Below are 26094 nucleotides of genomic sequence, written 5' to 3' on the forward strand. Positions count from 1 at the left end.
GTTCAGAATATTTATTTGACCTTTTGTGTCTTCTCTATATAATGACATTTGATTCATTAGCTTTTGTAAAGATAGCTGACCTTTTAACAACAACAACAAAAACCCACCCTCCATCTTATAGCGCTTCTCTTCTCTGTGCCATGTGGACAGTTTCTCCCCACCCCTGCTTTTGATTTTTTGTGCATTGGAATTCCTGATAAGGACTGTGGTGCTCCCCTTTTGCCTTCTAATGCCTTTTTGTGTATACAATCAGTACATTTACAGTTTTCGCCGGCTCATTCTGATCCTGTCAACTTGTATAACATTGATCATCCAGAGATCTATCAGTATATCCCTGTTTAACTTCTGCCTGCCTTTGCTCTAAGCCTTCCATGAATTCTGGTCTAAATAACCTTCTTGATATGCTATTACTCTACAGAGGGGGGGGGGGATATGGGCATAGTATTGTCCTCCACAGAGTTAATAGCAGCTATTTTGAGGGAAGGGGAGAAAAGCTAGGGCCAAACACTCCTCCCTGATAGCCACTACCTCAATCAAATTCAGAGCCCTCTGATCTGTTTTAAAGTAAGCCACAGTCGTCAACAACAACAACAAAGTCAGGAGATCAGTTTATGGATCTCCCATGTCAAATGTGGTTTGGTTTTTTGTCATCAAAATACTGCTCAATTCTCAATCTGTAAGCTTATGTTAATTTACCCTCATCATGCTGGGAGCGTTTAACATGGGGAATATTTTTTATTTTTATTTTTTATTTCTTTCCTGGTGACAAATAAAACTACTTCACGCAAAGAGAATCTCTCACAAGGAGGAAATAGTAAACTTGTTAATGAGAGTATAAGACATGCTGTCACAGAGAACATAAGGCACGCGAGAATTCTTTAGTCATATTCAAGATTCCAAACAGTGAATATGAGCAAATTTTTCCTGTGTGCTTCTTGCAGCGTGTGTGACTCCTGGGCTTCAAATTAGATGTGCAGGTTTTGTTTTAGAAATTTAAACTGATAAGAATAGTTCCGTAGGCTATAGAATATTTAGAAGTAAAATTAACCACTTTGCAAAACAAAACATATGAAGGGAAATATCATGACCAACACCACTGCCAGTTTTTCTGTCAGAAAAATATATATCAGGGCCAAAGTGAATACATCACATTAAAAAAACCACACCTCCTCCCTCACAACCCTCTCCACAAAACCCATTCCCCAATTAAATAATAGACATTTGACTGAGTGTGGAGTCAATGAACACAATCCCAGGAGAGTGAGGGGGACATATTCTTAATTGGGTTTGTGAACGGATTTGAAGGGATGAACCTCCAACTCTAGCTACAAATTGGCCAAAAAAGTCCTCTTCCTAGAGAAGAAGAGTGAGTGAATCACTTCTCTTAATATTTGTTTGTGGAGGGGGAGTCCACATTCTGTATATTTGTGGGACTTCCACGGAATCTTTGAATTGGCTCTGATCTTGGTGAAGGAAATTTATAGGTGCAGAGCTCACCAAGGATCCCTGTGTAATGTTGTCCACAACCCCTGGCAGCCTATGGTCCCCAGGCACGTGGCCCTTGAAATAACATTTCTAACAGATAGGACAAAATGGGGAGCAGTGAGGGCTGGTGGCTCTGATTTTGGTGGGATTAATTCTTGGTTTCAGTCAGAGCCAGCTAGGACTCTAAAGAATAGGGCTGTGCACGGACCCCCTGAACTGCTTCGTGGCCTTTGTCGGAGGCGAATCAGGCTGCTCCGCTATCGCTTCTCTGAACTGAACCAAAGCAGAGCACAGCCCTACTAAAGAAGGTATCTGAATGTGCTGAACCCTATCCCCAAAATGGGTTCATCACCATGGATAGCTCCCTTAGAGTTCTGGCTTCTTCTGACTGAAACCCAAATAGATCCATAACCCCACTGAAATTGGAGTAACCAGCCTCCACTGATGGGGAGACTGCTGTTTCAGCTAGGCTGATGTTAAACATAGGTCTGATGGCAAGGGCATGATACTCACAGACACCTACAAGTTTTGTCCCCTTCCATATTCACAACTAGGCCCTGAAATTATAATATCTAGGAATTCAGAAACATTAACGACCCAGACAGGGACTGGGAAAACCCAGGTTCAAATCCCCACTCAGCCATGAAGTTCACTGCATGACCATGACAGCTAAGTCCACAATGGTGTGATGGGCAGCTAGCTTCCAGGATAAGGTCCTTCTCTGTAATGGCCCCCATCTGTGAAATGTCAGTCCAGGGAGATCCACCTGACAACTGCATGGGATACATTTCGAGCCCAGGCTAAGACCTTCCTCTTCTGGCAGGCATTCAATCTTTAATTTGCTGTTTTTATTATTAGTTTCACTGCTGGCTCATTAATCTTTTTAATCTATCATTTTTGGGGGATACTTTCATTAGTCGTATTATTGTGTTGGTTATTATTTCACTGTTTTGTTTTTTCATGATTGTGAACCATTCCAAGGGCATTTGTCAGCTTGGTGCTATGTAAACCTGATAAACAAACAACACCCCTTCTGATCATTTCATTAATGAATATAGGGAACTCCTGCATTTGTCTCACACTCCTATTCTCAGGTCAAGAATTTCTGCCACTTGCCTATTTACTCTGCAATAATGTGCCCTGCCCTCAAATGTCCTCTGAAGCAAGTGTGTTAGTTAGACTCTAACAGTTTCCCTTTTAAAAACTGAAGATCATTTTGTCTCATGATGGCAGTATATCAAATAGCTGCAACTCAAACCCATTCAGCAACATTTTTTTTATTATTAGCAGCTGGTGGAACACACTAAGCGAATGTACCCTATTGCACGTGTATACAAACTAGCAATTTAAAAAAAGACATCCTCCAAAGGGGGGAAAAATAGGAGCACTGATTTATCAGGGACTAATAATGGAAAATAGGCAGTGTTGGATCATATGACATGCTCTAGCTGGATGTTTGACCAAAGTGTGCTTTTTTTGGGCTTCTTTCCACAGCCCCTTTGATTCATACAAATTCAGTTTATGCATTGGATTCCTAATTAACTGCATGAAATGGCTGTATGCACATGTTTTAGCCAAGCGTAGATCCTCCTCCAACCATTGTAATGCCAAGCAACACATAGCCCTGAATTCTTGTTAGTTCGTCCTCCTGGGAGTTCTGTGAACTTGTTATCCTTCTTCCCTTCCTAAAGCAAATGTTAACATGGCACAATATCCTATTAAAGAGCACTGAAGATGTAAATAAGAAGGGGTTAGCAGGTGTGGGCTTAAATATTTCATGATCCTGTTAAATGTGGGGTTGTTCTTAAGAACATTATGTGATTTGAAAGGCTGCCAATGTTTTAAAAATACTTGGTAGTGGTGTAAGCAAGGCATTATGGAGCCAGATGCAGATGAAGGAACATTAATAAAAAGCCCTGCAAAGGGGCTTATAGCCTGAGCAACGACTTGCCCATAAATCATTCCCATGCCTGACTGGGGGCCACTTCTCACCAGGGATGCCCTTTCAGTTGCAAAGAAGATTTTAGTGGGAGATGAGGTAAGGTTCAAAATACTACTTCCGGATACATCTAAGGTCACTACACAAAACAGAGAGCCAGCATGGTGTAGTGGTTACAGTATTGGACTGAGCCTGGAGAGATCTGAGTTCAAGTCCCTGCTCAGCCATGAAGCTCACTGGGTGACTCTGGATCAGTTAATGACTCATGGGCTAGATCTATGTTACTGCTTTTTAGCACTATTGAAGCACTGATAACCGTTGGGGCACAATCCATATTTCATATACCCCTTTCATAGTGTCATTTCCTGCTTTTTATTCCATGTTTGTAATGATTTGACACAAGGTGTAGATCTGGCCTCAGTCTAACCTACCTCACAGGGTTGTTGTGAGGATAAAATGAAGAAGAGGAGGAGGTGGATCATAAATGTCACTTTGGGCTCTTGGGCGGGAAAGGGGGGTATATAAATGTAATAAACAAACAAATAATGAATAAATAATGTTTGTCCATTATGAGCATATTCCAGGTCCCCCACACTTATTTTTGGGCAAAGAAAAAGAACAGACATAGCTGCATGCTATAAATAAAAGGTAAAGCAAAGCTTGGCTGTAGGTCTAGGGACACTGAGATTCAAATCCCCACCATGAATCTCATTGGGTGACCTTGGGCAAGCCACTCTCTTTAAGCCTGAATAGGGCTTCTCTTTGACCCTAATCCACCTCACCATGTTGTGATGAAGAAAAACATGGGATGGGAAGGTGGGTAGAAGACAGAGCTTCTTGGAGGAGAGGTGAAATATACATAAAGAAATACATGAAACCTAGGGCATGTCTACATGGGGCAATATCTTAGGGATTGCCACAGGATCGTCCCTGTGCGTCCACATGATGCATAGGGGATCCCGGGAGCAGGGAGGGATGATCCTTCCCTTTCCCCGGGATATAGCCCTACCCTTTAATCACATTTTTCTTGTGGTCTCAGGATGATCCTGAGACCGTGGGAGGTGTGGCCTGCCATCACAGTTTCGTCCTGGCTCCTCGCAAGTAACTGCAAGGACCTGGGACCTGGGCATGAGACATGGAGCTCTTCAGGAGCTCCATGCCCATCGGGGGTGGGGTGGGGTGGGGTAGCAAGAATATATATATTTTTAAAAACAACTCACTTTTTTGTTGTAGCACTCGAGCGCTCATCTTCATAAAAAAAAATGGTGGGCATGACGTCCTCCATCCTCCTGGGACGTCGTGCGCCACATGTAGACTGAGGGGGAGGATCTTCCGAGCATAATACAACAATATCCTTCCCCTCCCTCCCACAACCCCATGTGGTGTAGACATGCCCCTAGGGGACATTTTCTCATTGCCCAAAGAGTACCCTGTCAAAACAGAACAAAACAAAACAAAAATACAAACAACAACAACAACAAAACAGTCCCAGGCTGGCTTGAATCCCTGAACCTTGATTTAGCAGACTACCTTTTACTGAGATAACCCACTTCTAGGGTTGTCTTAAAAAAATAATAATTTTAGAATGTACGTTTGTCCAGAGCACCACATTGAATACCTTTCAGTCTACACTTAACCCTGTGCCCAGGAGAATAAAGGATAGTTAATTGCATTGATTCAAGATGTCATACACAAACTCTGCGTCTTGGAAAGGGAGGAGGTATTATTTGGTAGACTCCCCTGCCCTCTGCTTCTTTGCCATTCTTCCTCATGCATGCTGCTGAAAATGCATCAGCATACAAAAGAGAGGCTAATTGACAGGTCTGTGGAGGCTGGAGGTAGGCTGATGTGACCTGAAATGAGGGGCTGTTCTCTTAATGAGAGACAGCTGAAAGATGATGCATGTAACCTCTCATCTAGACACTCTGGCTCTTTTTCATAAACCAGCAGATGGTAGCAGAGCCTGTAGATCTCAGGAAAGGCAAATGTACATTAAATACTGCTACTGCCCTCATTCATTTGCCATCCGTCTTCACTTGTCAGCCTCTTTATAAGTGCCTTCTGTAGTGCTGACCCCGAAATTGCATCATTTAATCTGTAATCGCATATTGCCAACATCTCTGCATTTTATCGCTCACCCCAACTGCATTAATTCCGCTGTGCCGTGGACCACCGGTAGCTTTAGGCAACTCTCTGTGGAAAAGAGATATTCATAAAAATGTAGGCAATGCAGAGAGGGAAGAGGCTGACATGCTGGAGATAAAGGAAGGCATCTTAAAGGAAGAATGAGTGAAGAAGGGGAGGAAGGGGGGGAAAACCCCGACAAAGAGGCATACAGGCCCCCTGGTTTTCTTTTTCCTTTCTCACCCTGACATGTTGTGCTTTGAATTCTAAATGGCTGATTAGGTTACTGTTGTTTATAAGAGCTGTCAGCGAGTGCTGCGTCTAGAAGATATCAGAGAAAGGGCCCCTCCACGGAGCAGTCGGTGCTATCTAAACAGAAGTACCACTCAATGGATACTGGTGAGGGGATAGGGGGGAACCTTCCTGAGGAGGGATTAGAAGAAAGAATAAATAGGTGAGTTATTTGTAGAAGTAGAGAGAGCACTAATGCTATATCATAGAGCCAGAGAGCCGTGGCTAATTTATATATTTTCGCTGAGCCTAAGCACAGTCAGCATCACCAGACGAGTGTTTTATAGCATGCTTATTACTGGCCACTCGTGGATTTTCATGGCTCCTTTTCATGATGCCGTCTGCCTCCCATGAATCACTGATTTTTTTTTGGCTGTAACAAAACTTGCCGCCATTTCCTGCTGTGTGCATGAGAAGCAGTGCGATAAAAACGCCCACTGAATAGGCCACACGGTCGTTGCTTGCTTCCTCTTTCTTCCCTATGTGAAGAAAGAGGAAGCTGTTCATCCTTACCGCGGGACAGAAGCAGCAGGCCAAGCAACAGTAGGGAACTGCGATTTCCTCCCCACATCTAATGATGCTCAGTGGGTTGTATGCAATGTTAGTCTTACTTAACTCCCATCCATTTCAGTGGGTCTACTCTAAATATTTATTTATTATTATTTATTTATTTATTACATTTCTATACCGCCCAATAGCCGGAGCTCTCTGGGCGGTTCACAAAAATTAAAACCATTCAAAGTATAAAACAACAGTATAAAACCATAATAAAAAATACAATATAAAAGCTCAACCAGATAAATAGGACTAACATTTCCTGAATTAGGCAGGTACCAAACTAGAAAGGCTGGTTGAGGGTGCAATCTTATGTGGATGCCCGGCAGCCTCCGAACTCAGAGGCTGCCAAGTATCCAATGCAGAGTGGCTGAAGCACGGGAGCGATCTTCACCTCTGTGCTCCAGATGCTCTGCATTTCTGCTAGACAGTTGATTGGAGGGGAGGGGAGGAGGCTGGGGTGAAGCACAGCCACTTCAGACTCCCCCGCTCCTCACTCTTGGGAATGTCCCCTTTTCTACATCTCTACGTGCAGAGATGGAGAGATAGCCAGCACAGTTCTCTCCATGCTGGCTTTGAGGGGGAGGGGCACATGGTTTCCTAGCTCTGAGGTGGGAGCCTTGTCTGAACTATCTTATGCCCACCCCACCTCCGACATAGGGTTGCCCCTTGAGTTAACTTATTTTCCAATCTTCTTCAACAGGTACCTTTAAACATGCACCCAACACATGTGCAACACCCCTCCTCACTCCCCACCCTCCTCTAGTGCCCCAGAACATTCCCAACCACTTCCTTTTTTCTGAGTGGATGGACATAAATGAAAATGAAGCACTGGGCTGCAGCCACCCACCATTTTATTTTCACCACACTGGAGACTCCAGGTATAGAGTCACTTGTTTATAAAACAGGCACCGCCACATAACACCCACTGGTCATGAGGTCTTTGAAGGCTCCCCACACTCATGCAAGTAACCCTGTAGGGGCTGCTGAGATTAAGCAAATTTGAGCAAGGTTGTTGTTGTTGTTGTTGTTGTTAGTATTCTGTTGATGGGTCACTCTATAGCTGAAGCTCTCAAGATCTAGAGCTCTGTATATACATTAGGGCCCCTCATTAGTACTCTAGAATCTTTGGAAATATACTAAAACCTTTGGATCAAGGTTCATGCATTTATATTAGAGAGCTATGGATATATTGCTAGTTCAAATCCTATCTGAATAATACAGACTATTGCTACTGAAATGATGTGGAAAATACTTCCCTCGTTTCCCGGTATGTGGAACTATGTTTGAAATGATTTGGTTTTCTTAAAGGTTGCCAGTACACCCTTAGACTCTAGATGGTAGTATGAAACCACTGTGTTTTGCTGGCTTTGCCTGTGTGTCTCTTAAAAAATAAATAAAAAACAGGCAACACACAGCGGCATAATGAAGTCAGCAAGAAATTTATTTTTAAAAGTGAAGAAGAAAAGGGCTATAGATTTTTTTTTTCCAGATCCCATGTTTACATTATTTTATTTTATATTATGGGCTAGGTGAACTAATAATATTTAATAGAATAGGATTATTCCGGGAGGATTTTTGTGGAATTGCTAGCAAAAATGAAACAACCTAGACTCCCGTAGTATTTCAAAGACCAATATTGTTATAGTGGCATGCTCTTTACATCTTCAGTTGCATCAGGAGGTAGGTAGTGAGGCTGTTGGAACTAAACAGAAACAAGAGTATGGGTGAGAGTAAAAGCACAATTCTTTACATATTACTTCTGAGTAAACCTCCTCCTAAATCCCACTGTTTTCAGTTGCTGAGTAGTCATTTATAGGACTGTGTGTAAACCTCATTGAACCCAGTGGAGCTTTCCTCAGAGTAAACAGGTTTGAGTCAGTAGGAGCCAGTCCTAATATGATAAATAGCCTAGAAAAGCTCAAAATGAAGTGTGTGGGGTCTTCCTAAAAACAAAATCTTTAATTGCAATTCTGTGTTATACCATGTGTTTCCATAACTGCCTTTGCCTGCTACATTTGGACCTACTTTTTATTTTTATTTTATTTAGGACTATAGTAAGATGGACATTTGCCCAAATGGAGTGCCTGGCCAAATAAATAAATAAATAACACCATTCATATTTCTCCAAGGAACTATATAAAAGGAATATTTGAAGCTGATGACACAAACAGAAATATTGCTTACACAAGAATATACCATAGAATTCAGTGGGAAAATGCTATTTCAGTTAACACTAAAACCATGTGTACTGATATGCTTCCTCTGAAGACAGAAAGACAGCATATCTTAACAGTTTAGTGCCATACCATTTTAAAGGCAGGCTATATATAAACCAAGGCTTGATCCAGACACCATTTGAAGTTGGCAGATTTTACTATGGGGGATAGTCATGACTTCCCACTTTCCATGTTCATTCATTCATCTCATTTCTCTACTGCTCAGTAGCAAAGCTTTCTGGATGGTTCACAGCATAATAAAACATAATATATAAGCTTTAACATTCCAAAAAGTAAAACAGTTTCCAAACAAATTATAAACAATTGACAATAAAACTACCAGGACCTGATTAAAAAATCAAAACAACCCTCCCCCCAACCCCCTAAAATGCCCCATCATATGCTATCAAATGCCTGGAAGTAGAGGGAAATCTTAACCTGGTGCAAAAAAAGACCACAATGTTGGTGGCAAATGGACCTCACTGGGGAGGGCATTCCACAGTCGGGAATGTTGCAGTAGAAGTGGGGAAGGAGGAAAGAGTGGCGTTCACTCCCATTTCTTCTATCACTGCTTCTTGGTACTGCATTCTATAGGTTTAAAAGTGTCCACTTACAAGCTCCCTATGCCAGTTGTTTCCCTTGGCTACTGCTTTATTTACATGGTTTCTCCTGACATCTGAACAAACTTCACTTCTGGCAACTTCAGCCATTTTTAAAGCCTTAACTACTGGGGAAAAAAACTGTAGGAATAACAGATTTATCCACAAGTCACATTTCATGGGCTGGATGCCTAGTGTTCATTTCAGTCCTGACTCTCCTTTAGCTCCTATATAGCCCTGTGGCGTGGTCTCCTTCTACTCAGACTCTTGTTTCCCCCATCCATACATTCTTAAGCTCATGAGGCAGGACCAGGGTGGATCTTTCTACAGGTTTATCTCAGAAGCATTTGGTGTGGTGGATCCAGTTGTTGTTGTTGTTAAGGCTTGCTTCTTGCAAAGAACACAGATTATGGCTCAGTGGTCACGCATTTGCTTTGTATGCAGAAAGGCTCAGATTCACATTGAGTACTTGGAGAGTTGTTGCTACCCAGTGCCTAAGTTTGTGGGGGGAAGGTGACACTTCACTGGGGCCTGGCGATCTGAGGGAGCCTGCCCAGGCTGCAATCCCAATACCCCTGGGTAGGGGATGAGTTCAGGGAGATCAAGACTAAATAAATTGTAGTTCATTTTGGGGGATATTTATACAAACTTATTTACCTGTATCTACATACCCATTGTCCAGGGCCAGATCTAAACCAAGCAGGAAATAACATTTTGAAAATGGTTTGAAAACAGTATATGGAGTGTGTCCTGGGCCTAAACAGTTGTCACTACTGTTATAAACCATTATAAAGCAGTAGTGTAGATCCTGCCCTTGTGCTGATGGGAAATCCCACTATGCCCATTGAGAAAAAAGGGTCTTGGGGTGGGTTGTGGGCTGCAAAACCACAGGCAACAAAAACCTGGTACGCACAAAAGGGCACCATGGATGCCCTTATTGGCATCCACCTTGAGCACTATTTTTATTGGAATGGTGAGATATTAAATGAATGAATGAATGAATGTCTAGTGTAGCAGCCAGTCAGCTAAGGGACACCAATCAATCCTTCAGTTTTTGAAAATAGACCAGGACTTTCTGGTGTCTGGCTCAGGCAATAGGGAAGTAGTTGAACAAAAACATGATGAAAATGATTCCAATATAGAGACTCTGTGGCAATTGATAATGAGGGGAAGCTGCTAGATTAGGGTGACCAACTGTCAGGATTTCCCCGGATTTGTCCTGGTTTTTGTTCTTTCCATGGTGTCAGGGGGGATTTTCTATCATTTTCAATAATGTCCTGGAATGACACACCTTCCCCTTTAAGGCTGCCATTAGCATGGCAGGAGGGAGTGACATGCTTTCTTGAGGGACATCATTCCCCCACCCCGAGCTCCAATTGAGGTCTTAAAGGGGAAAGTGGGTCATTCGTGGACATTATAGAAAAGGCCCCAATTGGAGTGGATGGTGGTGGTACAGAATGAAATCCTTTCCCCTCCTCCACTCCAATCGGGTTCTTTAAGGTGGCGGGGGAATAACGTACTTTCTGCAGGACTCAGAAAGCTGCTTCCCCACACACACACTAGGTGTCCTCTTTTTTGGTTTCCCAAATATGGTCACCCTATGCTAGATGCATCATGCAACTCCAATCTAATGCTTTCAAAAGCTGAACAGATAATATCACTGTTCGCATCACCATGTTTAGAAGAAGGTGTACTGAAAGCAGGAGTAGTGTTACACTATCTGTTTCAAGTCTTTTCTCCCCAAAGGTCCAGGCTTGTGGCCTAAAATCGTAACAGACAATTCATTATTTTAGGAAGAAAAAGGACAGAAAAAATAAACTTTTTAGTGGATTAATGTATTTATAAAATGTTTTGCAGCTGTATTGGTTCATTAGCATAAAAGATCAAAACATTGACAGGATGCCTTTAATAGTCAGCAAGCTTTGTTTTTTTCATTTTTTTGGAATGGTACATACAATGGAAATGATGATAATTCTATATACTCAGCAAGCTTTGTAAGACTCTTCTTCAGGCTAGATCTTGTATTAAACAAAGATTGTGATAATAAAGAGAGGAGGGGATTGTGGCATTGTAGAAATTTTATTGATTGATTTGATCTACCAAAAATGGCACCTACTTACAGACCCTTTTGGGATCATGGTACAATTTTAGAATTGAAGAAAATGTAATTTCAGAATTAAAATGTGATTGCTTCTTTCATGGTTCATGAGAATTTATGTATGGAATGGGTCATGGTATGTGTGGAAGGGGCTACAGGTGCTACAACTTTGTACTGGGCTCCCCAAAATGATGCTCGGACCCTGCTGTTGCCAGTAAGAGGGGACAATACTGGGGTTAGATGGTCCAATTAACTGACTCAATGAAATAAGATAGCTTCATATTGCATATGAGGATCCAAATGTGTTTTTGATCTTTCAGAACATCTATTTCCACTTAAATATCTCCATGCCACAGATTGCTTGCCTAATCAATACTGGTATTTAATTTAGTTGAGGGTGGGTAAATAGGTTGTTTGGAATAGGCAGGTTTGTGAGGGAATCTTAGGATATCGGAAGAGGTTGGTGACCCCTCATTAGTATCTTATGGTGATTAACAAGTTCTGAGGCCTGATCCTCAATGGGCTGTGTGGCTCACAACTCAGGATATATGGCTTGCCTTTGGGGATTTCTCTGTCTCACCTACTCGTTGTGCAGCTGAGAGTGGGGGTGAAATGGGGTGGTTCCCCCAAGCATGCAAGTGTAGCTCAAGAATGGAACCGGGTTTTACCTGACTCCTGGCTTGGCTGAGTGGCTCTCCCGTAATGGCAGGCTAGTTGTCTGGAGAAAGGATTAATTAGATTCCTGCAATCCCACATGCAGATCCAGGGACGGGTGAATTTCCCAATTAATGAGGCCCAAATTATCCCAGGTTCTGGTGTCTGTGTCGTTATTTCTGAGCATCCTTCTCTATCTGCAATGCTTATACGAACCTACCCTTAGATTTCTAAAACTTTGAAAATATGACCATCTGATAAAATATGCCTATATCAAAGCCCACCAGTGCATCTTAGTTAGGTTGTGTGTCCTGTCCCCCCCATGCACCCCTTCCCCACAAGTCTCTGCAGTGTTGAGTTCTTTCGGCGGCTGTTTCTCAGTTTAACTGCAGTAAATTTGAAAGCTATTGATCAATATTACAAATGGGTGATTATTAGTGTTCAGTGGGTACCAAAGATTAGAGTGTGAATTCTGTCTGACTGAATGTGGCTGAAGAAGAGCAAAGAAAATAAATTGACTGAAGTAATGGAAGTAGATAATTGTTGTGAAGTCCAGTGGCTTCACAAAACAAGAAATTCTATCAAGACTCAAGAAACCAACCAGTCATCTATTTCTTTTGATGTTTTCACATCAAAAACATCATATGGAGCTCTGTTTTCAGTGGGCATAAGCCACCGGGCAGCACAGCTGGGCATAAGCCATTGGGCAGTACAAACCATTCACTTTGGTGGAGCTTATCCACCAAGTCCTGTTGCACAGTGGCATTGCCTGCTGGATAGCGGCCATTGTGCTTGATGCATCTATAAAGGAGGACCAATGCTTGTCAAATCTCTTCACTGTGTTCTGGAAGCAATGGTGCCAGTGAAGGAGGGCAGTGGGGCAGAAGTGTGGGGCAAATGATCTATAACCAAGACAAAACAATGGCAGCTTTGTTGGCCATAAGAAAAAATCCTGCATTCATATTAGTGTAATACCTTTATTAAGCTAACTCAAAGATAATAAAAAAATAAAAAATGTGTAAGCTTTTAAGATCACCATATCCCTTAAGCAGGGAAGGTGTTACAAAAACCAGGTTAAGGGGTGGGGGGAATAAGGGAAAAAAAGGCTGACTAGATCTTGCAGTCAGGATGTCTGCATGGTCAGAGGCTTAAGATGACATGGAAGAAGAGTGGTTGCAGACATTCAAATTGGGCTCTGGCAAGTGATGTGATGGTTCTAAGTTTCAGTGACCCTAGGACCACTGGGTGGAAGGAAATCTCAGACAACTGTAAATCCTCCATTTTTTGAAATATAACATCTACCTGTTCTCAAAACTGTTTCCATCGAGACTGAACCAGTCAGGCCCTTTGGTTGCTTTCCCCTAACCACCCTCCCTCAACCTGGCATTCCAGATGTGTTTGACTGTAGTTCCCAGAATTCCCAGCCAGCAGGAGCTGCAGTCCAACACTAGGTTGGGAAAGGCCTTTGTATGGCTTCACTAATTACTCACAGGTGGCTGTGTTCATTCATTTATGTGGTAAATAGGTTCAAAAGTGGCATTTTTTTAAAAATTATGTAACTATTGTCTTGACATCTATGCAATTATATCAGTACCCCAATTCTCTTTCCATGTCATTATATATTTCAAGTGTCTTTGGAGAGCTAGCTTTAGTGAGAATTTTCTTTCCAACTCTGAATCATAGTGCTGGATTTGCTGAAGATCACATTGTAAATATCACAGAAACTGTGTTGCAGGGGCTCCACACTGCTATTATTATCTTGGCAATCCGGAGAGCAGCTAAGCCTCCCTTGCTGTGCTTCTTCCTTGTTACCGGGAAGGGTGGGTGGGGGGAATAAAGCATTCTGTATCTGTACCCTTTCACACTGTTACAGAAGAGTCACTTCAGATGTGAACAGGGCAAAACTTCTTACTCGGGGTTTTCAATATCAGAAAATTCCTCATTATCTCCATTCGGCATTTGTTTTCTTCTAAACACACACACACAAAACAAAACACCAACCTAGCCCATAAGTTGCAAACTTGCAGTCTAAGCAATTAGATGCAAATGTATCGGGGGCAATGCTTGAGGCTTTTGCCGTATTTTCCCACCTAATAGCTTCTGCAAGGTGCTTAATTAGTTTTTGAGTGTTAGACCAGCAGCATCCTTAACTTCTGCCCTTCTAAGTTAGACTTAAAACAACAGTAACAACAACACAGACAACCACCCCTAATACAAATGGATAGTCAGAAACAAGGGGCTATTTGTTCAACTATTAATCATTTTAATAGCAGTAATTATATTGTTCATGTATACCACATGGTGGTGAAGCTGAGGTCATTAGTGTTCCCATTGCACAGATGGGTGAACTGAGATGGAATGATTACTTCAAAGGAAATGCCCTACCCCGCATTTGGCTTGCTTGACCATGGGGGGCATTGTGGGTATGGTGATGGTGGGGGAATGAGTATATGCTCTTTCAAGCCCCAGCATTCACATGGCTTGGTGGTTCCTCTGGCTGGAGGAGGGGCTTACAAGGCAATATTAGCCCTCAGGGCCCCTCCTCTCGGCCTCTTTGAAGCATGGCTGCCTTCCTCCCTCCCTGTATGCAGTGAGGGGGAGGTTACTGGTCACTATTTTGAGGGCCAAGCAGGTATTTTGGCACATAGTCCAATTGGCTTGCTATGTGTCTTTTTGCCTGCTTCACACTGTAAGTGGGGTGGAAGCATCTTAGGTTGATCTGGTGGGTTTTATTTTGATTCAGTTGGTCACCCCTGAGGTAGGCTGGTTTGGGTGGGCTATGTTTTGTCTAGATAGGGATGGTGATCATTCTGAGGCATTGTTGGTGGTGACAGATGATACCTGGGGGACTCCAGCGAAGGGTTTTGGAACCCCAGTGGGGAGATAAGGATTGCCTGTGGGGCCATCTCCCCTTGCACACCAGTGTTTCACGGCCCAGGGGGGATGTGACAGGGAATGTCCCCTTTTTCCCCAAATGGGGAAATCCTGGGGGTGCCAATTTTATAATTGATATTAGCAGGCAAAGAAGGTTTCGCCCAATTACACTCACCCGCTAGTGCCAACATAATGGAGTAGCTGATCAGGGATCCCCCTTTGGAGACCAAATTGAATAAATGTGGCCTGATTTTCAATCCATTGAATTATGTCGTCTCTTTATTGTCTCATCTCCTTCATTCACAAGGAGCTCCCATGGCAAAAGTGAGACTCAAACCCAGAGCTACGTCACATGCATGGCATGCTGAAGAGCACTGTGATGGGGCTTATGGAGAGCACACACAAGGGGTGTGGGAAGCATCCCTGGAAAAGGAATGGATCTTTTCTCCTGCAGCACCCACACAGCTCCTGACGATCCTGATCATGGCGGCTCCTGAATTACTCTCACCAGCTATCTGGGTGTACCTGTGCAGCAGTCTGATGTGCATTCAGGGGAACAGATGTGGTTCACAAGTGCATCCAGTCCATGAAATTGATGCTGTGATGATGTGGACAATTGATTCCCCTTCCTGCTGCCACCCTGATCCCTGGGAAACTTACTCAGCTCTGATTCTGTCTTCTGAGATTTCTCTGTGTAGCCTTAAATGTACTTTAAAAATCTATTGAAGGGGGCCTGTTTGGCAGCATGCTGTCTTTCAGGTTCCAAATAGGGGGCTTGAGTATTGTTTGAGGACCTTTAGGAAAGTACATTGCAAAAGTTTCACTTCAGTGGATAATGAATCTTCAGTGTCCCTGTTTCTAAAGAGGACCAAATCAATCTGATAAATTAGTAGGGGGAAATAATATGAAGTCCCCAGTGCAAAATGCTTAGGTGCTTTAGAGCCAACCATATGGCAGTTTAGGCTATCACTACTGGTATTCTTGTCTGGGAAATTAACAGCGCTAATATGAAGTGGTACATTTAGATTACATTAAAAGGAAGTGGGGGTGGGATAAAAGAAAGGTATATGCAAAAGTGATGTCTGTGGGTTTGTGGAAAACAAAGCGAAACTCAGTTGCCCAATAAACTGTGTTTTATTACTTGGTATTCATCACATAAAAGCAACACAAATGAAAAGGCTGACCTTTTCATTGGCAGCAGCAAAGCTCTGACAATAGTCAATAGTTACAGCTAATAGTTGAACAATTTAAGGTCTGCTATATAATGATCAGGGCTGCAGCAAGAAATTTGGAGGCTCTCTGCCAGAATTCCCCCCTTTTTAGGATTGCGTCCAATGGTGTCTTCCCACCTCTGGAGCAGATTTTGGGGGCGCAGAAGGAAGGGAGAAAGGTGATGTTGTGTGGTTATATTGGTCTCTGTATGCCATTTGTTCATGTACTTAGAACTGTCTCAGCTGAAGTACACAGAAATGAACCTGGATTTCTAAGTACTTAAGGATACAATCCTATGCATGTTTAGACAGAAAAAATGTCCTTCAAGTCTCAGTATGCCACTTTATAGGATTGTGCCCTAAAGCTTTTAAAATTTACTTTGAGACTGTGGGGCTGTCTATATCTGGGGAAAGCCCCGCGGTGGCTGCAGATCTGAGCTACATCAGTTATACTGACCAATCGCCTTCCTGGTGAAAGGCGGTTGGTCGCCTTCATCCGCGAAGAAGGCAGGGGGGACTCTGGTACCTGGATGGCCTCCAGGAAACTCCATGCTCACTCCTCAGTATCAGGATTATCCAGTGCCACCCTGGGAGAGGGAAACCGTGGGGTTTCGGAAGGAGGCGGTGCCAACCTAGCACTGTGAAGACAGTCCCTGTGATGGTCCACTGTCCTGGGCATATCATTTTTCTATGGACAATATGGCTATTTCTACCAATTATTCTTAATATACCTTACATATATCTATTAATGGCATAGGAAAATGTCTTTGAGCATGTGCCACAGAGGCTCTGGGGGTGTGGCAGGCAGCTTCTAAAGTTATCCATTCATTGCTGTTCCATTATAAATTACTTGTGGAAGAACCAATGTGGTGTAGTGGCTAGAATGTTGGACTGGGAGTCGGGAGATCTGGGTTCTAGTCCCCACTCAGCCATGGAAACCCACTGGGTGACTTTGGGCCAGTCACAGACTCTCAGCCCAACCTACTTCACAGGGTTGTTATTGTGAGGATAGAATGGGGAGGAGGAGGATTATATGCATCGCCTTGGGTTCCTTTGAGGAAATCAGGCAGGATATAAATATAGTAAATAAATAAATAATAAATAAATTCACTCACCATGTTATTTGGGTTCATAGGCATGTGCAAGGGGTGTGCCAGGTGTACCCAGGCACTACCTGATGTCTCAAGCAATGAGCATCTCCTGAATCCTCCCTTTACCTGCAATGGCCCTCCTGCAGTCAGGCAAGCCAAACACAGAGTAGGGCATCCAGGTCTACAGTGTTTAATAAATAAATGAATACAAAAAATGTCCTTTATGATTGAGTATTCAATAAATGTTCACCTTTAAAGAAAATCCCTGTGTGCACACCCTAATGAAATGTGCTGTGGACACCTATATTTAGGTTATTTCGCTTTTTCTGTATAAACATCTTGCAGTGTTCCATCCACACTAGTGGATGTGGCATAGGGAAGCCTTATATTATGTTAAGTTATATTATAACAAGCTTCCATCTCTACTGCCTTCACTATGACCCTTCCCACTGGCTGAGTAGCTCATTTTGCAGTACACACTGGTAGAATTCCTGGCGGATCATTCTGCCTTGCCTAAGGCTGCTCCTGTTGTTGCTGCTACTATGATCCTTCTCTGGGGGAACAGGTGGAGAAACAGGCTCTTCATCTTTAACAGCTACATGGCAGACAGGCAGGCAGGTATATCTTGGTCCCCTCCATGCAGGGAATAACTGCACATATTTGGCCAGCCCAGCTCAGATGGGTGAGAATTTTGTTTCATTTCATTTTTGCTAAGGATTTACCAAAATTCACATTTTTTCTTCTTATTCAGCATGGAAAGGGCTGGAGAAAGTGAAAGTGGTGGATTTATACATCCTTAACTTGGACAATGGGAATTCAATTTAAAAACAACCACCACCACACAGCATTCAGGGCAGTCCATCCCTGGTTTGTGTGATGGGAATAAACCATGATAAACCATTGGGTGGTATAAAAATGCAATAAATAAATAGATAAATAAATGATGCCTTCTCTCTTACCATACTTCACATCCACAGAAGCACTTGCAGAGCACATACATGGCAAATGCCAAGTATTCCATAATTGCTCCTCGTGTCGTGCGCATCCATCAAAATTACTGTCCTCTTCTGAGGCCCCCTTAGGGGCTGCAGCTTCCTGCAGTCACAGGTTCGGTTGGTATGGCTCTTGTAATGATACATTTGTAAACAGTCGTGTCCCCATCCCTCCGAGGAATGAGAGGAGCAAGCAGGCCAGCAAAGCTGTAACTCTTTCCCGTTTATCGCTGTCCTGGAATTGGCATGGTGTAAAACTGTTCTTCAGAGACGGAGATTAATGCAGGACGCCACAATGGGAGAGGGAAAGGAAGCTGAGGAGGCAGCTTTGCTTTATCTAGTTACATGAACGCCCTGCTAAATCACCTGTGCCCTGCATCTTACCTGCTTAAATGCTCCAAGGTTGCAAAAACACCCTGCTAACCTTTTGGAGAATATCATGGCATTAGGGAGATTTTCAAAAGAAAAGAAAAAAGAAATGTCAAAAATTGTCCTGATGTAACCAGGCCTCTAACGCCAGCGAGATGGAGCCATGAAGGCTGGGGAAAGTAAAGCAACAACAACACACAGGCATTCCACGGCACATTTCTCTGTCTCCTTTATACCCTATTTCACACACACACACACACACACACACACACACACACACACACACACACTACACCTAACTTCTTCCTTATCCTTTTAAAATCCCACACTTCGAATGCCCACCATTTTCCCTGTGGGTAAAAGCTGGTAGTAGCTATTTTAGGACCTGCACATCTGGTGCCTCATAAAGGGATGTGCCAGACCCATCAGAAATGTTTAAAACAGTGTTTAGACCAAATACTCACAATTAATTCAGGTGCTGAGAGTGAGAGAGAACCCAATTAAAATTAACGGTGGGACCAAACTTTAGCAGATGTTCATTACCTCTGCTGCCTTTACTGAGGCAATCAGAGGGCATGTATCAGTGTAAGATAAAGGTAAATTTTCAAACAGATTTTCTAAAACTGAACAAAACACACATCCCTCACCGGATTAAGCCATAGATGCATTGGCCATGTTAAACAGCTCCTTCTCCAATATTGGCTCTTCTGTTTGAAAGGCCCCGATAAGTTGCTTACATGTGGATGAGATATTATTCTAGGATGAACAACAAACAACAAATACTTGTCTTTAAGATAACTGTTAAGGCTCTCACTCATGTCCCCCAAAGTATAAATTTAAGGTTGGATCCAGGCTTAGTCATGTTATTGAAACCAATGGGACGTAAGTTAGTCATGAATACATCCCATTGATTTCTATGGGTCTACTCTATGAATCTACTGTAAGATTAAGTCTGGACTCAACCCAATGTAATTTAAGGTTCTTGCCTTATCTTCGATACAATGTAAAAAGTACACAACGTCTACAATTCACAGCCTTCTCAGATTAGCCTGTTGGGTGGTCTTCTAGGCAAAAATGTATGTGCACACACACATCCACACGCATATGAGTTGTGCTGCTGATGTTGTAGATTACATTATCAGTAGTGGAACAGAAATTGGCTCTGGGTCCCCCATAAAATTCCATGAATGAGGCAGGATACTGCTGCAATTAAAATCTTTGTCAAGAAGCACCCTGGACCACATTGTTCCCTACTATGGTGAGAATTATTTCCATATTAATCATAGCACTTCTTTCTAAATTTGCATCTATTCCTATGAATATGCAAATTTTATGCAGATCTGTGCCCTCATTTGTCCTACTGTTTGGTGATGCATTTCTTCTCTTTTGGTCCTACATAAGTGACCTAGTTGGAAGTGTGGTATAATAGCCCTGGCAATGTGTGAAGCTAATGTTCCTCAACTCTAACTGCTTTCTATTCTGCCCCCTACTTGTGTTTCATGAGCATGTTAAGTAGCTGTTGTTAACTGGAAGACTTCAAACAAGTGCTTATGTATGGTTTTGTCGCAGTTAGTGTTGTGATATTGCAATGGATCAAAGAACCACTTTTCTTAAATAAAAAAAAAGGTTTGTCTAACAGGGTTCACTTAGCTGTAGAATTACCATTGTGATGCACGCAGACTGCCAGACCGTCTGCCTGCTTGCCCCAGGAGTAAGAGACCTTTCCTTTTATGCATGTTGTAGGCGTTTTGCAGATCTTACACATTTTCTCCTGGCTTGAGGCACTTTACATCTTAAATGAATGCATATCTTCAATATACAATTTATATTTTCCCAAATAAATCTTACATGTCACAACTGATATAATTTAGGAAAGAGGTAAGCAGAATTAGAGGTGGTTGCAAATTTCGTTTCAGTTCAGTTTTGGTAAGAATTTGCCAAAATCCACAAAGTTCTTCATATTCAGGACAAAAAGAACTTGAGATGATGATGATGATGATGATGATGATGATGATGATGATGATAAATGTGGGAGAAAGCAAAAGTAAACAGATTTGTCCATCCAGGCCCAGGGCTTTGAGTGCTGTGCTCTTAAATACCTGGGTTTGAATCCCTATATATTTAACCACATGAGTGCTGAATTTGGCTCTCTGCCTTTTTTTCTAGCAATTTCCTATATGACAGGCAGGTATATCATGGTCCTTACTGAGCTGGAGATATTTGTACCTCTTGAATTTGGCTTGGGAAGATGGGCAAACATTTCATTTCAGTCCATTTTATTTTGGTAAGAATTTACCAACATGTGGAAAGTTCTTATTTGGGAGAGAAATAACTTATTGAAATTAATTTGAATATGGTCAGAAGTGAAACTGGAAAAAGAGAAGGAGATAAGCATTCAAAGCAGGTCACCAGTCAATGAATACAGGAAACAATGTTCTCGCTGGGGGGAAAATGTCTGCAGACATTTGTTTCTACCCCCTGAAGAAGGCCTCAGGATAAGGGACATGCTGAAACACATTGGGCTTCTTGTCAATAACCTTTTTTTTGCATCCTGTTTCTCTTGTTTGTGACTAGAAGTGAAACTGATAGATTCAGCTATCTCTAAGCAGGACAGTTGAAGATCCACCTGGATTAAATTATTAAGAAATGGATACTCATTTCTTACTGTTGTTGGATCCAAAGGTGCTCCATACACTCCTAGGGCCTTGCTAGACCAGGTGTTAGTGCGGTGCTCGTCCGGTGCTCGTCCTTGTGCATCCAGATGACACACAGGGGATCCTGGCCTCAGCCAAGCCTAAGCTGCCCCGGCACCGCGCTTGTAGCGCGGTTCTTCCCATGGTCTCGGCCTCAGGTCGGGCTGAGGCTGGGACCGCGGGCATGTAGCCAGGTCCGCCGCTTTCCCCAGCTACCGGATTTACTCCCGAGTAGCTGGGAAAAGCGGCGGACAGGCTGCAGTGCTCCACAGGAGCGCAGCGTCCATCAGGGCTATGGTGGGGACATGGGTGTGTGTGTGTGAGAAACAGAGGCTGGGGAGAACAGGGGGAATTGCGGCCCAGGGGACATCGGGGGGGGGGGAAATTGCGGGTCGGGGACATTGGGCGGGGGATCAGAGATTGCAGGCAGGGGGGCAGGCGGGGGATATGAGATTGTGGATGGGGCGGGCAGGGGATTGGAGATCGCAGATGGGGCGGGCGGGGGAAGGAGAACAGGGCTGGGGTGGGTGGGTGGGGGAAGGAGAACAGGGCTGGGGGGGGGGCGGGGGAAGGAGAATTTAAAAAAACCCACAACAACCCCTACTTACCTTTCCTGCATCCTGCTGCTTTAAAAATTAAAAAAATGGCGGCCGCGATGGCTCTCCTCCAGAGCTCATAGTGTCTCACGTCTGAATAAGGGTGAGATCTCACATTATTCATAACGCGAGGTCTCCCCTCCTCTCCCCCGGATTCTCACTGAGGTCTAGCAAGGCCCCTAATGTCACAAAAAGCTGGAACACCAAGGTTTAAGAATTTTAGTCAGTTTACATCTTTTGCAACCCCCAGATTTCAATGTTTCTTTCTCTCCTCCTGTTTTCTTGACTGGGCAATCTGGGTTAACTAGGGTGACCATATGAAAAGGAGGACAGGGCTCCTGTGTCTTTAACACTTGTGGAAAAGGGCATTTTCGGTAAGTAATGTTATGCATGCAGCACCTGGTGAAATTCCCTCTTCATCACAACAGTTAAAGCTGCAGGCTTCATACAAAGCAGGGCTCCTGCAGCTTTATCTGTTGTTATTAAGAGGGAATTTTACCAGGTGCTGCATGCATACAAATGACACCTGCTGAAATGCCCTTTTCTATACAAGTGTTAAAGGGAAAGAAACAGTGAGATCTGGGGGTTGCAAAAGTTGAAAACTGACTAAAATTCTTAACCCTTGGTGTTAACAGAGAAGAGTAAAGGCTCTTTGAAGGATCCCAGGAAACTTCATACCTAGACATAGAGAAAGAACTTCAGTGGTGGCCGTTATGCATAATTTGGTGGCAGTATATAATCTGATTAGTTCATGAATGTTAAAAGTCTCCCCACAGTGTTTTTGAAAGTGATAGGTACGCAGTGAAAATTATTTGGAATAATCATGAAATGATGACAGCTGAGGTCAGTGGTGTTTCTGTTTTTGTCTTCCAAAACAGTGGCTGTTCCTATTTATGCCTCTTGGCAAAATTAGTTTGCACAGTGTACTTACAATGCAGTGGAATGCAATGCCTGAGCTCTTCTCAGCTGCACTGGAAAGTGCTAGATAAAGACTCTCTGAAGAGACGCAAGAAAATGATGGCTCTCAACTCCAACTGTCTCTAGGTCATTCCAAGGAAGTGTTGCAGCAGTTGATCATTAACTTAATCTAGTGATAAATTAAAATGTGTGTTCTATCCTGCTAGGATAGTAAAAAAAAAAAAAAAAAAAGAGAGAGAGAGAGAGAGAGAGAGAGAGAGAGAGAGAGAGAGAGAAAAGACTTTCCTCCTCTTTGTTCACAGTGGCAATTGGTAGAAAAAATAATATTCCTAAAAGTAGAGCTGGAAGAATGCCAAAAACACTAGGTAAGAGCAACGTCTCCTTTTATCTGTGACTGTTACAGAGCAAGAGATTTGCAAAATTGGTTTAGCTTGATGGATTCACACACACAGAAGCACAGAAACACAGAGATTTTTCCTGTGTTGATCACAACTAGGGATGTACAGGAATTTTGTTTCTGTTCACAAATCTTGTAAACATGTCCAGTTTGCAGTCCCGAACGTGAATGCAAGCAAGAGGGATATTTTAGAGATTTTTTTTTTTTTTTTTTTTGTAATTTAAGGAATGCACTTGCACAAGTGTGCAACTCCAAAATTTGCAATTTCCACCCAAAGCCACATTTTCACACTTTAGCCTATAAGGGAAAGTGTGCATTTGGGGTATATGTTTGGAAAAGTGAGCATTTTTCATGTTAGGGAAAAAAAAGAAGGCACATTCAAGAGTGAGGATGATGCAAGACAAGCATTAAGGTGGAAAATGAATAACCTCAACAAGTTTGGGTATCATTTGTTCTCCCATCCCTATGTCCAAAACTATGGCATAAGTATCTGTTCATCTGAAACATCAGTTTTGTGCTGACTATCATGAAGAGGAATTATTATTTTTATTATTTTTAAAAGCATCATCATCATAAATTTATTTGTTTGAGTTCTTCAGTCATCATAGCTGCTGAAGTGTTAAGGCCAGGCAGAGTGTTCATGATTATTATTTTTAAAAAACTTGAACTTCCAATCCTCATAACCACTCTTACTAGGAGTTAGTTCCTTTGTCAACTCACTGGCAGAAGATGGCTGAATTGGAATCTGGATCCAAGAAGATGCAGTAATTGGATGAAACCTTACCACCATCTTCATTCAATCTCATTTGGACAAAAATCAACAATCAATCAAAAAAGTTAGCATGGGTGGAATTAGTGTAAGCTAAGTGAAACCTCCAGTATCAGAGGCAGTAAGCCTGTATACACTAGTTGCTGGGGAACATGGGTGGGAGGGTGCTGTCTCATCATACTCTGCTTGTGGGTCCCTGATCAACAGCTGGTTGGCCACTGTGTGAACAGAGTGCTGGATTAGATGGACCCTTGGTCTGATCCAGCAAGGCTCTTCTTATGTTCTTATGTTCTTATGTTCTTAGGACTTTGCCAACAATTTCTTCCACACTTTTTTGACCATTCTCATTGGATTTGATAGAAAAGACATTGCTTTCAAAAAGGAGAACAAATTTCCGAGATGTTCTCATAGGTTGGGTTCAGTGTTCTTCTGCTTACCTTACTTATGAGGTAGCTAAGGAGAGTGCTCAAGTGTCCTGTCTTTCATTGTCCACTCATCTCTCTGACAGCCTGTTGACCCCCCCCCCCAGATTCCCACACTTCAGTTAATGCCCAGGGGTAGACAGCATGAGGAAATTCTACTCATTGGGCTTTTCCAAATCAGCAAGGGCAAGCACCCTAGGAGACTCTTGGCCACCACCAAATTTTCTCCACCATTTTTGTAGTGCCACCTCCCAATCCAACCAATTTCCCCTCCCTCCCCTGCACATAATGCCCTTGGATGACAAGGTACGGGGCATAGAAAATTATGCAAAATAGAGGCCAGGCTGCCAACAGATTTGTTGCTATTGCCACTTACAGTGGCGGCACAAAAACAATCCCTGAGGGGAAAAAAGAAAGGAGCTGTGCTACAACCACTGTTAATGGTGAGTTCCACCTACAAGAAACTGTTTGAGATTTCCCCCCTTCCCCTTCCCCTGGAGAATTTCAGTGAAATTCCTCACAAATAGAGTGGAGAATTTTGAGAGGCCGTTTGCACACAGTTCAAGGCAGAATATAACCCCACAAAGTGACAGATAAGTCAGTGTAGCTCCTGTGCTGCATTCCTGTAAGCAGGTTCAAATGTAAAGGTCAAAGTTATGCAGTCCAGTTGGAGATCTGTGTTTTGCTGCAATGAGTCTGGGTAGTTAATTAGTTCATTGATGCAAGCTGCTGTAATTTCCTGATAGGAAGCAGTAATCTAAAGCCTTTGCTATCCTTGAGGGGCTAATAAGGTGTTTAGTAGACTCAATAACAACTGAAGCTTTTTAGAATAAAGTAGACAATCAGTATTTCAACTTCAGGACTTAATTTGAGATAGGGCTTAGAAATGACATGGCTTTCAATGTCGGAACAATCCAGAAATGTGAATTAACGATAAATAAAAGAGTGCCTTTGAGTATGCATAGAGTGCATGTTCTTCAGTAAAGTGGAACCAGAATCAGTCAAAAGAAAGACAGAAAGAGGCAAAAGGTCATGTTACTGAGATTTCTGAGCTCTGAAACTTCTTTTTAAAGAAATTAAGAACTTTTCAACTCTTCTTGCTATTTTGGGCTTCATTAATAGCTTCCAAATCACATGAAGTACTGGTTCCCATTTATTTGGCACTGGTTTGGCCTCATCTTGAGTATTGTGTCCAATTCTGGGTACCACACTTAAAGAAAGATGCAGACAAGCTGGAGGGGGTTCAGAGGAGGCAATGAGGATGATCAGGGGTCTGGAAACAAAGCCCTATGAGGAGAGACTGAAAGAACTGGGCATGTTTAGCCTGGATAAGAGAAGACTGAGGGGAGACATGATAGCACTCTTCAAGTACTTGAAAGGTTGTCATACAGAAGAGGGCCATGTCCAGAGTGCAGGACATGGACTAATGGGCTCAAGTTACAGGAAGCCAGATTCTGTCTGGACATCTGGAAAAACCTCCTGACTGTAAGAGCAGTACAACAATGGAACCAATTACTCGGAGAAGTCGTGGGCTCTCCCACACTATAGGCATTCAAGAGGCAGCTGGACAGCCATCTGTCAGGAATGCTTTTAAGGTGGATTGAGGAGGGGATTGGACTCAATGGCCTTATAGACCCTTTCCAACTCTGCTACTATATAATTCTATGATAACCCGGAGAGCAGGGAGTAATAGCAAGTCAAGGCATTACTTTTCATCTAGGGTGTTTCCATATGTTGTCATGGACTACATGTGTACCAAATTTCAGATGTATAGCTGTTGGGAAGTAGACTAACTTTC

The sequence above is a fragment of the Elgaria multicarinata genome, chromosome 4, assembly GCF_023053635.1.
Source record: "Elgaria multicarinata webbii isolate HBS135686 ecotype San Diego chromosome 4, rElgMul1.1.pri, whole genome shotgun sequence".
Taxonomy (NCBI): Eukaryota; Metazoa; Chordata; class Lepidosauria; order Squamata; family Anguidae; genus Elgaria; species Elgaria multicarinata.